The sequence below is a fragment of the Lichenostomus cassidix genome, chromosome 2 (assembly GCF_008360975.1).
Source record: "Lichenostomus cassidix isolate B80296 chromosome 2, HeHo_3.0, whole genome shotgun sequence".
In the NCBI taxonomy this organism is placed as follows: domain Eukaryota; kingdom Metazoa; phylum Chordata; class Aves; order Passeriformes; family Meliphagidae; genus Lichenostomus; species Lichenostomus cassidix.
This window is the reverse complement of record NC_139482.1, coordinates 39,148,168-39,165,079: the sequence shown is the minus strand read 5'-3', so window position 1 is coordinate 39,165,079 and position 16,912 is coordinate 39,148,168.

Below are 16,912 nucleotides of genomic sequence, written 5' to 3'. Positions count from 1 at the left end.
GCTTCAGCTCGATTTTCACAATAAACAGAAAAGTGAAGTTGTGTGTCTATGCACCCCAGGTATTTTCATCTGGAGAGAAACAACATATAGTCAAGAGCCAGCCAAGGGCATATAACATATTCCACAGGAACGTGCATGTCTTTAGGTGCAAAGGAAGGCATAGATCTGTGCAAAAGTTTAAAAACCCCAGCCATGGAAAAAATACAGCTTTAAGACATGTTTTTAAACAATAATAATGTAGGAAATCAAAATGGGATTGATATCAAGAACCAAGTCACACAAGGCTCATATTTTAAACAGTTTTCTGCATGCCATCTCACAATGTCAGAAGCTTAATTAAGTTTGGCTTTAAATTCTTCCAGTCTAAAAAAGTAAATAAGTGATGGAATTAAACTGGCACACCAGTGATTTAAAAGTAGCTTGCACACAGTCAAGGGCAAGGAGCTCATTGTTAAATTCAGTACCAAATCAGAGGACTTAAAATGTTTTGAAGCCCAAGGAAAACAACAAAATCATCCCCTTTTTTTGAAAACTCTATTCCATAAATTTATCCAATTACTTTCTCATATGGTCTCAGAATGCATCAAAATTTGTTCAGCGAGTTCTTATCACTTGCATGAGCTGCCTCAGAGCTGCTGTATAAAGGATACTGCCTGCTTACTAAAAACAGTGACTCCTCAGGGGAAAGTAAAATCTACTCTTCATAAGATACCAGGTAAAATATTGCCTCCAATGAAGTCTGTAGGAAAATGCCTGATCAGTTTAGTGGGAACAAGTTTTCATCCATGTGTGTTTCTTGATATCGTGGGAACCTTTCAAGAAATAATGGAAACTAATGAAAGTTTTGTATTAGAGAATTCTCTTCTTAAAAATTAATGCTGAGGCTACTTCCAACTTCTGTGCTTGATAAAAAATATAGATTAAAGGTGTAAACAGGTGTGTAGGGTGAGCAGGCCTTGATCTGACATGTCTGTAAAAGGTTGAAAAACAGAGTGGCATTTACATTTTTACAGTTTTTTTAATCCCAAACTGAATGGATGTATTTGGACACTTCATAGCTGTAGCTGTAATGGCTTTTCTGGAACAGAAATATTGCTGGGACATTGCTTTTTTATCTTTCTAATTTCCACTCATTAAAACTAAAATATTGGCAAGAAAAGAACTGATTATGGCAAACCAACATTGCCAGATGGTGGCAAATATTGACTTTTGAATATCAATTTCTCCCCATCTCAGCATAGGTGCTTATCATATCAATTGCCATGTCTTCAGTGCTTAGAACTAATGAGATTCAACTATTTTCCTCACCTAAGTATGCCTTACAATCCTAATTGATCACTGAAGGCAAGATTCAAACCCTAGCAGTGCTGGAATGGGAAATACAGAGATGTCTGATTAACATGTAGGAAGATGGAGGACTCAAGGGATATGTAATTTTTTCTTAAAATATCATAATCATCAGAGGTCAGTGGGCCTTTATGTGTAAAGAATGCAGCATAGCAAATGTGCATTGCACAGGTGATAGTGAGCAGGTTTCTATTCCTCAGAGACTGTTAGGCCAGCCTGTGGGTGCTCTGTTTTGCAAAACTGTAAAAGCAAAGATGCATTCAATTCTCTATCAGTTCAGATGCATTATAGAGCTATCTTTCACCAAGTGCTCCTTCCTCCAACATTTAAACTTCCAAGGTTGCCTGACCATGCATTGACTTCTGCTTCTGCTCCCCTATACTTTAAAAGAAAGCTTTCTTATGCAGCTTCTCTATTGTACCTGTAAATGTGTGAGCTTCTTTATTTAACTTGGCCATGCCAGATCCTTTTTGCTGATCATTAGTAAATCTGTCTCATTATTTGTCGATTCCAGACATTAAATTTTTGATGCTACTGCTAGCAGAACATATAGTCAGTCATTGCAGTTTTATTGTGTTGCCTTAGTTTTATGGGAGAAGATTCTCTTAGATTTGATGTTTTAGTTTAATTCGATAAAAGCTTGACTAGAGATTTCATTTTGATTTCACTTCTTTCCCTGAGTTAATTAACAGTATTCTCTTTGTTATGTCCAGTGAAGCTGATAAGAATGCCTACATCCCGATTCAACCGAGGATATAAAAGGAGCCTCTTGGTGTCTAATTATAGCAAATAAGAAAGAGGGCTGAGGCCAGAACTGATTTATGGACTAGTGCATCATGTACTCCACCTACTGTAATTCAACCGATTTCTAAATGTCAGCCTATGGAGGTAAAAAATCTACAGTTCTTTTCCATATTTTCTTTTCATTCCAACAAAACACTTATCCAGGAGATAGAAGGTTATTTTTCATTAATATGTCTTTTCTCAATTTAGGGAAAAAGGGAACCTTCTGAGAGCTGTATAAGGGTAATCCTAATTAAGACATTATTAACAAGGCATATTATTAGAACTGTTAAAGCCATTGCCCTTGATTATAAATGAGTAAATTGGTTAATGAGAACAGTAGTTAATTGGGGGTATTATTACCAAACAGGGAAATTATATGAAAGTTAAATACATCACAGTAATTCTTCTACACAATTAAACATCTATGAGGACAGAGATTAAGGAAGAGAGTATGAGAAAGTAGCAGCCATAAAGTAGGAGTACGTTTTAAAAAGTGTATTGCAAAAGTCCATTAAAACCGAATAAAAGTCAATGGCGCATATTTACTCTGCTGAAACTCATCTGAAGCTACTTCTTGCAAGAAAGAAAATCTCAAACTCCATCACTGTACTGAAAGGGTTAGATTTTGCCTGTCTTTTGCAGTCTTAATTGTACTTCTTTTTCCAGTTAGCTCTGATGGAGATTACACATCTTCCTGCCAATAATCTATTGTGAGGGAAAACAATGCATATGAGCATTTTATCCAGGGACCTCAGGCAGGAGGTGGAGCTGGTTGACCAGGACCATGTCTGGACATCTTCTGAATAGTTCCAAGGATGGAGAATCTATGACCTCCCAGGATAAGATGTTGCAGTGCTTCATCACTCTCAGTGATGTAAAAATGGAAAAAAGAGCTTCCTCATGTTTTGATAGAACTTCCTGTGTTTTTGTCATTGTGTGTCACTTCCTGTCCTGTCACTGGGAACCACTGAGAAAAGTCTGTCTTCCTCTTTTATTCACTCTCCCTTCAGGTATTTGTACACATTAAAGAGATCCCCTCCTGAACCTTCTCTTCTTTAGGTTAAACAACCACCCAGGCCCAACCGTTCTGTGATTCTGTGATTTCTTTTAGGCAGCTGAAATTCACCCTGAGTTAAGTGTGGTTGGTAATCCAATAATCATACCCGCATTTGGAGCAGAAATTTGTAAATTCTGCCTTGAAACCACACACATGGAGATGGGTGTGCACACTACCCCAGAGTCCAGCGCCAGGCCCAACTCAAGAGCAGGTAGAATCATTTTGAAAGGCCTGCAAGAAGCATCAATGCTGCCCTGTGGCTGTATAGGTGTAGTCCAGCAAATAAAACAGGTAAGCACTGATTCTGAACTTTTGCTGTCATCTCGAGTCATGCTGTGTATGCCTAAGCTTGATCCACAAGAAAACAGTTCAGCCTTGGGCTGTTAAAAGCAGTATGACAGACCTTTGATTTTGGATTTCCTTGCAGCTCCTTAGGTGCAGTGAGACTGTGTGCCAACGCCTTTGCCTTTCAGGGGCTGCAGGATACTGCTGGGACAGTTTGTCAGCCAGCTTGTGAGCAGGGAGGGCTGACCCTGGAGATGGAGGGACAGGAGAATACAGCACTGGCAGCACATGTCTCAGCTTGTATTAGTCTCCATCTAAAGCAAGAAAGATGCACAATTCAAGGCCTTACAGAAACACATTGGCAAATGCCTTGTTAGCAGCTTGTGGAACATTTAAGGTGTATGTATACACTAGAAATACGAGGTGTGACTCAGAGCTGGCTAATTGAGAGCACTGCTATAATTATTAATTGTCTGTGGGGTGAACAGCCTGGGGCACAGGCTGTCATTTATAGTGGCATGTGCAATGGACTGCTTAGCTTCCAGATGAAATTGTAACACAAACACAGATGGAGTGATAATGTCCCACCCACTCTAATTCTTCTTCAAATTCCTAATGAAGTATTTTCTCTTCCATCTTTCCCCTTTATGGAAAAACAAAAATGTTTTCTGTAGCATTGTTGGGAAGGGGACTGAGGGGTTTTATGGCTATCAAGAGGCCCCTGGGGCGTGGCTAGGTTTTTGTTGTACTTCAGTGAGCCTTACACACAACCTGTGAAGGACTGAAGCTTTCTCCAGCTTGAGATCAGCTTTGGAAAGCTGAAGGCATGAAGCATGGCAGGATGGGGTGAAGAGGGAAAGGTATTAGATCCATACTGAACAGTGTTTTCCGTTCTGTGGCAAAGTGTAAGTCCACAACATGCTGCCAATTTCCTGTCATTTGTCTGATGGTGGTGGCATACTGTGGAGCATCAAGCTGAGCATCCCATAGATCTCCTTCATAAAAAATGTGTGGGAAGTTGATGATACATGTCTTGTAACAAAACAACACATAAGGGCTGTGCATCACTGAAGTCTTTTTCTATCTCTTCATTTTTTAGTGTTACCCTGAAGAAGAGTTTGAGTTTGTCATCCTAAAGCTACAAAACAATTTGGTTCTTATGTGAGATAGTAAAAACATCCTGCCAAAAACACAATGTGGTGGAAAAATTAAATATCAGGTTATAGCTCTGTGAAAAGAGCAATGTGGATTATCCACAGATAAACTCCTAGGAATACTGTTTAGCTGGGCAACCTTTTCTCTTCTCTGATCTCATCTGTCAGAGATTGTTCTGGTGATAAGTGTTTCACTTCATGTCTCACTTTAAAAAAGCAGTCAATCAATAGTTGCTCTTCCATTTTCCCACATTGCCACAAGTTAATGTAATGTTCTTTGTCTTGCTTGATGTAAGAGCAAAAATCCTAGAGTTGCTTCTCCTAATCTCTCAGGGTCATCACAAGGGCTGGTCATGGCTATGCTCTGCTAAGTTGAAGGCCCAGGAGGGCTATTACATTTCCTTACAATCCTTCATAACCATTTCCTTTTTAGCTTAAACAACTTTCAGCTTTTCAACAGTTTTTAGCCTTTTGTTCCTCAGTTACTTTAGCTATGTCTAGGCTATTTTAAGGAGAGAGAACGACTTTATCTTTAGGCCTCTATTCTGCTGAGGGAAGGTTATTATATTACCATAAAGCAAAGACCTGACAGTTTCGGCCAGGCACATCCATGGCCTTTTTGTGCTTCAGTGTTTAGGTGCCTCATAATTACTTGTGAATTTATTCTTACTGTGCTACAGCCAGCTTCATAAGTCATTGTTGCTAAAATCCCCCCTGTAAAAACATGCAAAACTATTAATTAAATTTTCCCAGATCATGTCCCTTAAGTTTACAGTCAAACAGAGAAGTTGTCTTAAGTCTGAGTCATCAGCCAATCCTTTAATACGACACCCTTCTCCCAGTTCTCCCAGTGGTTTGTCTCATGAGGTTCTGCTTTTTCCCAAACAGGGTATGCACACCGAAAGGCTTGGTGTGAGTGACCCTTCTATGCTGAGTCCCTTCTGAAACTCATGGAATAAGACATAAACTTAAGGATTTTTCTGGATGTTTTGGGCATCTTCAAACAACCAGCACCCAAGCTGTGCACAGAGGGAAACACATCACAGATTTCCTGAGATATGAAATAGGATCTTGACTCCAGAGCTTATAGAAACAGACAGCTGTTAGCCAGAGAGGAAATATTCTGCATAAAATTCACTCTCAATCAAGCTACATCAGGAACAAGACAGACAAAATCAAACATTTTCCCAAGGTAAATTACAGATAGTAGCTAAAAGCTAGCTGCAGGCTCACATAATTGCAGCTAATATGCTAATTGTAACAAAGGCTGGACTCCAGCCAGGATATAAAGTCATGTTGCATCACTAGTAGATGATCTCCCAGCATTAATGGGTACAGAATGATCTCTTTCCTTAGACCCCCTGTTGATATCTTATCTGTGTCACCATGAGATGCTACTCTCTCACTCAGGGGTGCTAAAATGTGCTCCAGCAATGACAGCTTGCTATGGGTGGGAGCTGCCCAGTGAGTTGCAACAGGAAATCGCCCCTCCATCCTTAGATTTCCTTTAAAATTATTTCTTTGTTTTACTTGGAAGACAGCAGTGGGGCACGCTTTGAACTGGCGAGCCAGTACTGACCATGAGCCAGAGATATGCATGTGCAGGGCCATGAAGGTGTCCCAAAGCCTGCATAAAATCAATCTGTGACGAAAGACCAAGGAATCAAAAGGACCCTGAGACAGACAATCTGGTGGGCATCTGCACTAACGTGGCCAGCATGGCAATCCCTTGTTGGAGGTAGAATCTCATGTGGCATAATTAATGAATAATGTTTCATAGCATCTCAATTTGTCCCAAAGTCTCCACTCCTTCTTGATGAATGGTGACCTATCTGTAGTTAATCCCTTCTCAGATGGCAATTTGACACCCTGGAGCACTGACCTCTTGGCAAGTAAATCCTAGTAATATAGACCACTGCTTGGCACATCCTCAGTGCCAAGGCTCCCATGGCACATCCAACTAGTGCCTCACCCTCAGCAAGGAACTCCAGATAAAGTCAGGATGTGGGTTCATGGCTACCCAAAGACTCAATTCTGCTTAAATGGGCTCTTCTCATAACCTTGACTACCTGAATACATTTCCTTTCCTTGACCTGTATTTGCTGATATTGCTTCTCTCAACTGAAGTAGAACTGCTAAGACAATGCAGTGTGTTCAAACTCCAAAGGCACTTTTGTGTGTATGTAAAATATTTTTTTGGCTGCCTCCACAGGTGATTAAACTTGGCAGTGCTACAAATGACATGGGCACTCCTGGACCAGCTGTGTTCACAGAGAAGGAGAGTGGATGACAAGATCTGTGAGGAGCAGTTCTGAGGCAGGTATGTGTGTACAGAATGTACCTCAATGTTCTGTGTACCCTGATACCCTAAAAAAAGGGTATATGGGGCTAAGATACCAGTGGTGCTTTTCCACTGGGACTGCTGCCATGCTCAGCTCTCATCTTACTGAGCCATCCTGCCTGGGAAGCTGCAGAAGTTCTTCCCTCAAGGGAAGGGTCAAGGGAAGTATGGAAATTCTATTACAAATGAACCTGTGAGTTCACAAATTTGGTCTAAAAGTTGTTAATGTTTTTGGCTAGAAGGTTTTTGGCTAGAAGGAATTTTATTCCATGATAATAAAATTATGGATTTTTAGTTCTAATTAATTTTAGATAAAGAAATATTCTTAATAATTAATTATTTGGGTTTGTTATATGTAGTATATGTATAAAAATATGAAAATATAATTATAAATATATGTTTTATACCTTTATATGAAAAAGTATAGAATAAAATGGAATATTTTTTTTTAGTTAATTTATTTCCGGACTATACATGAGGCACTGGCGATCTGATCCTGTAAGCTGAAGTCATGCCTGAGTGCATCTCTTGGCTTAAGAAGGTAAACCTTTCCCATTCAAAACAGTAAGTATTGTAAACACTGTTCTGTTTCAAATCAAGATCAATTACAAGATTGCAGAAGGCAGTATTTTTCAATAAAATATCAATAGCTAGAGTGAAATTATATTTTTTTTTCAAAAACTCATCAAGTCACAGAAAGCAATAAAGAAAAAACTCCCATGAAATCCAAAAACTGGTCCTTCCTGTGAACTGTGCAAGAGAAAAGCACAGTACATATCACTGTATTCTACTAAGAAAGCTGGTGGGAAAAGTAATGGTTTTGGGGTAACAGCAATTACTGTGTTAGAATTACAAGCAAATGGAAGTATGGGACACACATCCATTCTAGATTAGTTTATGTGATTTGGTTTCCCATTTCGGTCTTACATTCAATTTCCTTTGTTGATGAAGTGATCACCAGTACATCTCAGGGAAAGTAAGAAGATGACACTGGTGCTCTGTCATGACTCTTTAGTCAATTAGTTAGTTAGTTTAACCCAGGGTGAAAACTGTGAGGTAGTTGTATATCTGAGATGGACATCCATTCCTAATGATTTCTCTAAAATGAATTGTTGAAGTACTTTTATCCAGATAATTTCCTGATGGCTCCACCCTGAGTTAAAACACCTATTTACTTAGGGGCAATTTTTCAGAGATGCAAAATTGTTCTAAATTTGCTCCTACAGTAAGCAGCAATACTGCTTAGCATGAGGTTTGTCCACAGGAACTCTGTAACATTTCCCATTAGCAGCTATCTGCTCACTCCAGCAGAGCAGCTATTTGATGCTGAGGCTGCTATGACAGCTACTTGAACATATAAATAGAATCATGCTTCATAAATGTGACAATATCACATGGTTGAATGCATGGAAGTGCTGAAGTGGGAAAAATTTCTCTTACCCCATAATTATGTGTGTGTTAGTATAACATTTAGTGAAGTGGTAGGCCTGGTTAGACCCAAGAATGAAGTATTTTTGACAAGCTTGGATTTAAACTATAGCTATGACAAAATGATTAAATTCAGGTTTAATGTAGATGGGTACCAACACTCTATCTGTGCACATAGCCAATGCATTTTGTCTTCAGCTCCATGGCTGATCCAATAAGTCTCCTGGTGATCTCTGGGTAGATGTGGCAATGGACTGCCTTGAGACAGTAAGGCAATAGATTGATCTCTGTGCTGTTTCATGGCACAGCAATAGACTAGCAGCTGTCTAGGTGGAAATTTCAGACAATTGTCTGCTGTGCCTAGACCAGTTAGGCACAATTTGTGTGCTTCAATGAGTTGGTGAAGTCCCTGGGTAGAGGAATCCTGGACAGTCCCAGTGATACCATTAGTTCCAAACGCCACATGGGTAAATTTAAATAATCTGCAAAATGCAGGCACAGAACATTTGGAAATGTTCAAGATGTAACTAGTCAGCAAGATTTAACTACCTGATCAGCCTGAACTAATTGAGGGCAGGATGGGGAGCAGCAGGAGGTTGGATTAAATGACCTTCATAGGTCCTTTCCAACCTAAATCGTTCTCTAGTTCTATGGTTATAGGTAGGACACCCTGTACATAGTAGGGAAGCTAGAAGAAGTTCTGTGCCTAGTTTTAAAATAATAAATAGAAATGGATCATTGATGTACTGTAGTCATCATGTAAGACCACAGAGCAGTGGGACTGTAAGAAATCATCAGAACAAATTGTGGTATCCCATCTTGATCCTGTAGAAGCTGCTCTTGCAAGAGTTCCTGCAATGAAGACTCTCACCCAGACCATCCTGTCTGAGAGATTTGATTCCCCATGTGACTGAAAATGTTTTATTCAAAATATCTCAGAGAGTGGATGGAATGTTGTGGTTTCTGAGTGCTTCTCAGAACCCATTCAAAGATTTCATTGTATGATTAGGAATGAAAGAATTGGGCAAGAACTTGTCAGTTCCAAGGGGTTTTCTTGAGGGTTGTCTTCTTTCCCATCAATATGGCATGGTTAATGTAGTCTCTGCAAAGAACAACACTGGTGGATTTTCTTTGAGATACAAGGGAAAAAATGTTGTCAGTCAAAAAAGAACCAACAAAAAAACCAACCAAAACTCAGTGGTAAATTGTGTGAATTTGTGACACTTGTTGTATAGCAATAGAAAATATTAGAATAGAAAATTGTCAACAGGCCCTGTTTTCTTCCCTTCAAAGCAATGATTCAGATGACATAGATACTTACAAGAACATTTTCTTCCTTTCTGTTTTACTTCTCCAGTCCAGACACCACAATAGGCTATAACTCTGTGCAGTAATGAAGACTGCAATCAGTATTTCTGTGCAAGAAGATATATCTCAAGAGACCAATAGGAGAATTTATTTTCTATCATACACACAGACACATACATGACAATGAAATATTTCAAGATGTTCCAAATATTTCCTCCTATAAAAGACTGATGCCACTTTCCTGCAACATAGTACCATATTCTGTAGGTGTTGTGGACAGATTATGCAGATCAACACTGCAGGCAAGGATGGATATTTTTATGTCATTCCTGCAAAGTCTGTATCATCCAGAGATAATAACAAGAACACTTTTTCTTGAAATCCTAATAAATATACCATTTTCTAGATAGGGCTTGACTTCATGCTGTCTTGAAAAAGTGATTGGCTTCGATTTTTTGAAACGCTATGCATGGCATAAACAGTGCAAAGTATCCTTTCCTATTTGTAAGATATTATTATTAACCCTTGGAAACTTTGATTTCTATTTAATCTTCTGCTTCATGCCTTCACTGATAATGAAAATCTTTACCAAATGCCATTTTGATGTGTTACTTCATGCAATGAATTACTGAAGTCAACTAACAGCAAAAACAGAATGATGGCTGGTTTGCTTGCAGACCTGTACAACTTCACTGATGCCAGCACTATTAAATTTATCTATGTTAAACTTGAATTGAACCCAGATCTTTATTTAGTTTGCTAGCAGGTGATTTACATTCTCGGAGTCTGTTCCAATGCCAGCTGAAGTCAATGACAGCCTGCACTGACTTCAAGGGGTTTTAGATGAGGCTCCAGCTCTTGGATGTGATGACATAAAGGTAAAAGAAGAATGTGGGGGTTTTCTGGTGAAAATGATGGGTGCGAGGCAGTAGTGCAGATTACTGTGTAGCCAATGACTGTTTCACTGGATGGAACTATTCTTTCTGTGAAGCTGGAGCAGTCATATGTGGTAGTCAGGAGAGGTAGAAGGGGAATTGCTCCTTTTGACCAGGTTTTGTGATTGCTTTCCCCCCTTTCCCCCTTTAAATAAGATTTTTTTTCTTTTTTTTTTTTTTTTTTTCCTGATTCTGAAAGTTTAAACTCGAATTTTAATTGACTGAGATTTACATTCACGAACAATCTGACCCAGAGGTTTCAGACCTTTCTGATAATCAGTAAAACAGAGTGTATTGACAAGACCTGCAATAGTCCTTGTTAATTGCAAGCTGCTTTCCCTGATTTACAGCGCCCAGCAGGCAATTGGTTGTACCAAATCTCCAGGGCCCAAGCTTCTTATTCTACCACTTAAAACCACTTGGAACACATCAGTGATTCACTGGCTTTCAGCCTGCAGGTTCCTACCCTGATACACAGCCCTCCATTGCTGATGGTCTTGGTGATGGGTGGGACAACAGGACTCCTGCCTCTTCAGAAAACATTCATGGCGTTAAAGAAAAAGAAAAATAACATACTGTATATGAGTTATTTCTTTCTCAGTAGTCATTTTGCTATGACTTTGTGTTTCCTTTTTCCAGGTCCTAATCAGTGCACCAAATCTGTAATCATCAAAGAGCATCTGGACATACGGATTCATATGATTGTCCTGACCCAGGATCACCTTCTCACTTACTAAGTACTTGCTGGACAAAAAGAGATCATATAAATGCTCCATAATTCCATGGCATCCTTTGGCAAATATTTCAGCTTTTCAGGTACCTGATGCACAAAGAACCATTTCCTTTGTTATTTGTTCTGAATCTGGCTGCACCAGCTTCATTTGGAGATCTGCAGTTCTCATGGTAGACAGCATTGTTCACAGTTTCTTTCTAATCACCTTTGTCATACCAATCATCATTTTTCTGGATAATTTTTTCAAACTCAGAAGTCATAGCCTACTCAATTGCTTCTTGTATAGAAGATATTTTCTATTTCAGATTATCCTGGCTTTTCTTAGGATCTTTTCTAATTCTATCATAGATTCTCTGGCACAGGTGGATGTAAAATGCATATTTTTCAAATTGTAGGCAAACCATGCATCCATACAGTGGTAAAGTGACATTGTCTACTGCATACTCTATTTTTTTTGCTGATGCCTACAATTTTAACTTTTATTTCCCCTGACTTCTACTGACCAATACACTGATGTATTCATGGAACAATCTCACTTCTGAATATTAGCGCTGGGCTCAGAGCCCATCATTTAGCTGTGACATTAGAAGTGCTTCTGTCCAGTGTTCTTCCCTTTATGTTTATCTGTACTGAAAGCTATCAGCTGCTGTGATCTACACAGGCACTCAGTCTTGTAAGTTGTGCAGTTCTTCACAGACAGTTCATTTATCAATAGTATAACCAGAACAGGCTGCACACGTCCCTCTGGTTTCTGCCCACCACCATGTTTGTTCATTTCTCTTATTTATTAATGTTTATTAGAAAACTCAGGAAATTAAATGTGAGAAAATATACTGACAATGCTTTAGAAGCACAGACACACCACATCAGCCAGTTCACCCTATTCAATGTCTTCCTGAATTCTTCAAATAACTCCACTGAGCCTGCAAGGCAATGTACAGTCTAAAAGAAGACCATAACCTCCCCTAACTGATCATATTATCCAGGTGTCTGTTCTTTGTGATATTAGCATGTTGTTGAAGCCAAGGACAGGTATGAGGATTCCATATTTGGACTTCCATGGTTCTCCCTGAAACTGTTTTTTGTTCAGTTACTATCATATATGATGTCTTCAAGTGCTCAGGTGTGTGGGGCAGTTTTAAGAACATTATCCACCACTTTCAGTAATCAAACTGTTTCACTAGTGAGCTCTTTCAGGGCTATTGGCTGAATACCATCTTCATCCTGATCATTTGCTACTTTTGTCCATTTTCCCAAGGACAAAAAAACCCTTATCTATATTACAATCAATTCAGTATCACACAGATTTTGTAATGAGGTTTCCCACAAAAAAAAGAGTCTGAGCAGAGGAATTGTGCCTGTTTTTTCTGTTTTGTGTATTGATGCTAAGGTGCCCTTTATCTTCTTGGCAATCACCTCACAGAATCTGAGCATTCTTTTCATATCCTGATCATTCACAGACCCAAAGACTCCCAAGTGCACCTATTTTCCTGACATGCTTCAGGTTAGATTAGTGTCCTGCTAAGAACTAGGAGAGCAAGGTGATAGGAGTTCGGTGTCCATGAGAAGTAATGGATAATAGAAAACATTAACAAAAATACTCCTTGGTGTTTTGACAATTCCTTGCTTCTTAAAAATGGAGCTACTCGTGATAAAAGACCATCTACAATTTCTGTCTCCTGTTCACTTTGAGAGCTTTTCTTCCTCTCTTTGTCCACCTGGATATTAATGGAACGTTTACCACCTAGTTTTCCAGCTGAACTTTAGATGACTGTGACTGCATGACTTATCAAGCAGCTACTGTTCAAGGAGTAAAAGGAGATATATTACCTAATCTTACACTGGGGGAAATCTTGAGTCTAGATCCAGGGCCAGCTGCACAATTCACGTATTTATCATCATATAGACCAAATCATACCAGAGTGCATTTATGGAACAGTGGTAGAGAGCCATGTGATACACTCTTTCAAAGACCATGAAAATGTTGACTGCTTTCTTCTGCAATTTTTCACGAGTAGGATTCAAAAGTTTATTTACCAATTCAGAAAAAAACCCTAATGTTCCTTTAAAAATGCAAGCGACACTAGAAAGATTCTGGAAGAAACTCAACCTGTTCCTGTTTCACTAGGATTCCTTTACTCTAAGTAGATTATCATAAAGTGATATTGGCAATTGCCAAGGCAATTGCACAGGGTACAACTCTCTCCATCAGCTGAGCAGAGGTAATTAGATTGAAAACCTGGGTGCATTAGTCTAATCCAATACTATACAGAAATGTACAATCAGTTATACATCATATCATCTCAGCACTGTGTCAAATCAATATCTGTTTTCAGCAGGAAAAATATGCAGGTTCTGCTGGAGATGTGACTAATGGGAATGCTATTTGGAGTGATTGGAGTGCAGTTTGCACCATAAGGAATGATGACAATTGGTTTCATCTGGAGTAATTACAGTTCAGTGCCCACCAGTTAGGCAATTACTCAAAGGAAATCCTCTTGAGGCAAGCATATCTCAGCTTTGAGAAGAAAACAATATAAATTCCTTACATGTGGTAGAAAAACATCTATTCTTCCACAAGAAATAAAAAGCAATGAAACCAGAAGACAGGATATTTCACCAAGCCCACAGAATTTCACGTTGTGTGAAAAAAGTTCCTGAATCTTATAGTGTTGTGTTTGGTCTCAATGATGCCATGAACTTCTTGACAAGATAGTGAGAGAGGAAAGGTAGTTTTGTCAAAGTGCTAGGTCATGTGCATTTCTAATGCACTATGTCTGCATTGGGTAAGGTATACACGCCATAAATGTGATTTATTATATACATTCTATGAAACATTGTGGGAATGTTGCCTCTTGAAGTTATCTTAGAATGGTTCTGACCTCCAGAAAGGCCATTTTAAGCAGAAAAAACATAGTATTTCAAGAACATGCCTAGACTATGAATTCAGGACATTCCCAGGGTGGCAACGGAAGTATTTTGCACGGGATACTTCAGAGTGCAACTCCAGAAAGGGAGGTATTAGGAGAAAGATGTTAATAATTAGAGATATGTTTGAGAAAGAGTTTTCTATCATCAAAACCCCCTTGTTACTGGATTAAGGAGCCAAAAAAGATGAGGGAAGGAAAGTCCTGAAAAAAAGAGAGAAAGTACTGCCAGGTGGTGTTCCCAAGGCTCTTTCCTTGGATTAAAAGACCACCTACCATTTTGGTCTTCTTCTACAGGAGAAGCCTTGATGCCAGTCTATCAAACCTCTGCAGAACTACCCTAAGGAATTAACTGTTCAATAAAGCTTTGTTTGCATTGCAGGATTCAGCCTGCAGAAATCAGGTCTTTTAACAAAACCTATCGACAAAACTTACAAAGCAAAGACATTACTTCTTTTATTTTTTTTTCAGTTTTCCCAAGACTACCTTGAAGTAAAATCACAGATATGGCACTGCATAAATAACTTCTGCTCTTTCTTCTACTTGTAACCCAGCTGAGGATCAATTCACAAGAAAAAAAGCCATCTTTTGTGAAGTGCGTTTAATAGCTATGGAAAAATGAAATACTTGACACAAAGAGACATAAGGGTATTTTATTGCTGAATTTTAGTACCTACTGTGTGCATAACAGGGCTGTGAAACACAGATTTTTTTTCAGACAGGTCTTGGAAGTTTTCAGGCAGGTATTATAGCAGGGCTTATTGCAAACTTCACCCCCTCCTCTGGGGATGGCAGACGACTCTGACATGGGGGAACTTCTGAACTACTGAGTAAAACCGTTCACCTTTGATGAAGCTTCATTTCTCTCTGTATATCTCTGAGGTATTATTTCCATCCAAATAATAATTTTACATTTGTGTAGAACATTTTAACCTCAAGAATACTCTATTTCTCTCTTTATTTTATATGAAGAGAATTACAACCCTCCCCCCCGCAAAAAAAAGGGAGATATTTTTAGCAGAGTTGAAATCTACCTTGAAGAATTACTGCTAAGATTAGCCTGTGTATTCAAGCTCCCAGAAAGTAAAGAGCATTTTATCACATATATTTATTAAAACTAAATAATGCTTGTTATAAACAGAATACAGTACCTAATATCTGTCTCAGTACAGACCAGGCAGATTAAGTCTAACTACGGTAGCATTGTTCATTGGCTGAATTACATCCTTATAGAGATCGTAATTTTGGCACTGATGGCACTAGTAATTTCTTTTGTAAATCACAATACACTCCCTAAGTGGAAAGAGATTTGCAATTTCCCAAATGAATGGAAAAATAATTTTGCGGGATCTGTAAAGGTAATGATAATTGTTATAAGGCTTATTGTAGTTTATGCAAAGAACCTCAATTGTTCAACATAGACCATCAGAAGTAAAACAGCTCAAAAATGGAATCCATAAGAAATGTAAGTGCAGCATAGTTTAAAAGAATAACTTTTTTCTTGCTAAAAAAAAAGAGAGTGCAGAAAGCAATTGACTGCTTCAAAAGCAATGAAGTGCAGAATGTCAGGTGACTTCATCATGAGAGCAGCATGAATAATTTTTTCCAAGGTCCACTTAGAATTAGGCTGTTATTTGTAAGTGCAAAAGGTTTTTTAAATTTTTTTAAATTAAAAAGGCCACTGGTATGCTGTATGTGTAGGTGCACAGACCATTAATTTTTTTCTACTTTGTTGCTTACTTTTAAGGTAACATGGAATCACATCAGGACTATTTGAAGATATAAAAAATATTTAGCCATAAAGCAGTGCATATTAACATAGCATGAAAATTAATATTATTCTTAATAATGTCCTAGTCCATGTACTTCATAATACAAAAAGGGAAGCTGTATATGGATCATTATACAACCTTCAATGTATATGATGAAAATTTAAATGATCTCTTCCATTTTTGACAAATGTGTTTTTGAATTATGTGGCAGTTTTCCATTTCATTGTCCTTGAGTGAACAGAAATATTGAGGAATTTCTCTGCAAAGTTGTTATCTCCAAAACTCTGTAAATTAAGAGCCTGAACATGTTGGTCTTATATTAAAAGCTGTTTTCATATTTCAGGCTTCAGTTACTTGGCTAAGACAGGGATGATGAAAAGACATTTTGAATAAATGATACTTCATTCTATACTCTTCTTTCACAATGATGACTTTTATGATGTCTTAAAATTAGAATAACAAAACTTGTAATGCTGTAGTAGATGAGATATAGAAAGTTGTTTCCTTAAAATAATGTTCAGGAAATACTAAACATTTCTGAAAGACCAAAGAAAAATCTGGATCCAAATTGCTTGCAAAGAGAACAAGATGTGATCCCTTCAGTGCCATTTATGGAAACCCATATTCTGGAATAGACTAACATTCTGCCTTCCCTTCATAGTCGTTTCATAGCTCTGAAGTTTACATTTTGCAATCCAATCATAAATGCAGGACTAGAAAGAATATTTTATTTTTGTAAACAAACGTAGACATTTTTCAAGAAAGATGCTGAATATCAATTCTCTTAAGATAGGACTTCAAATAATTTAGTTTCAATTGTACAGAAACAGATTTTAATG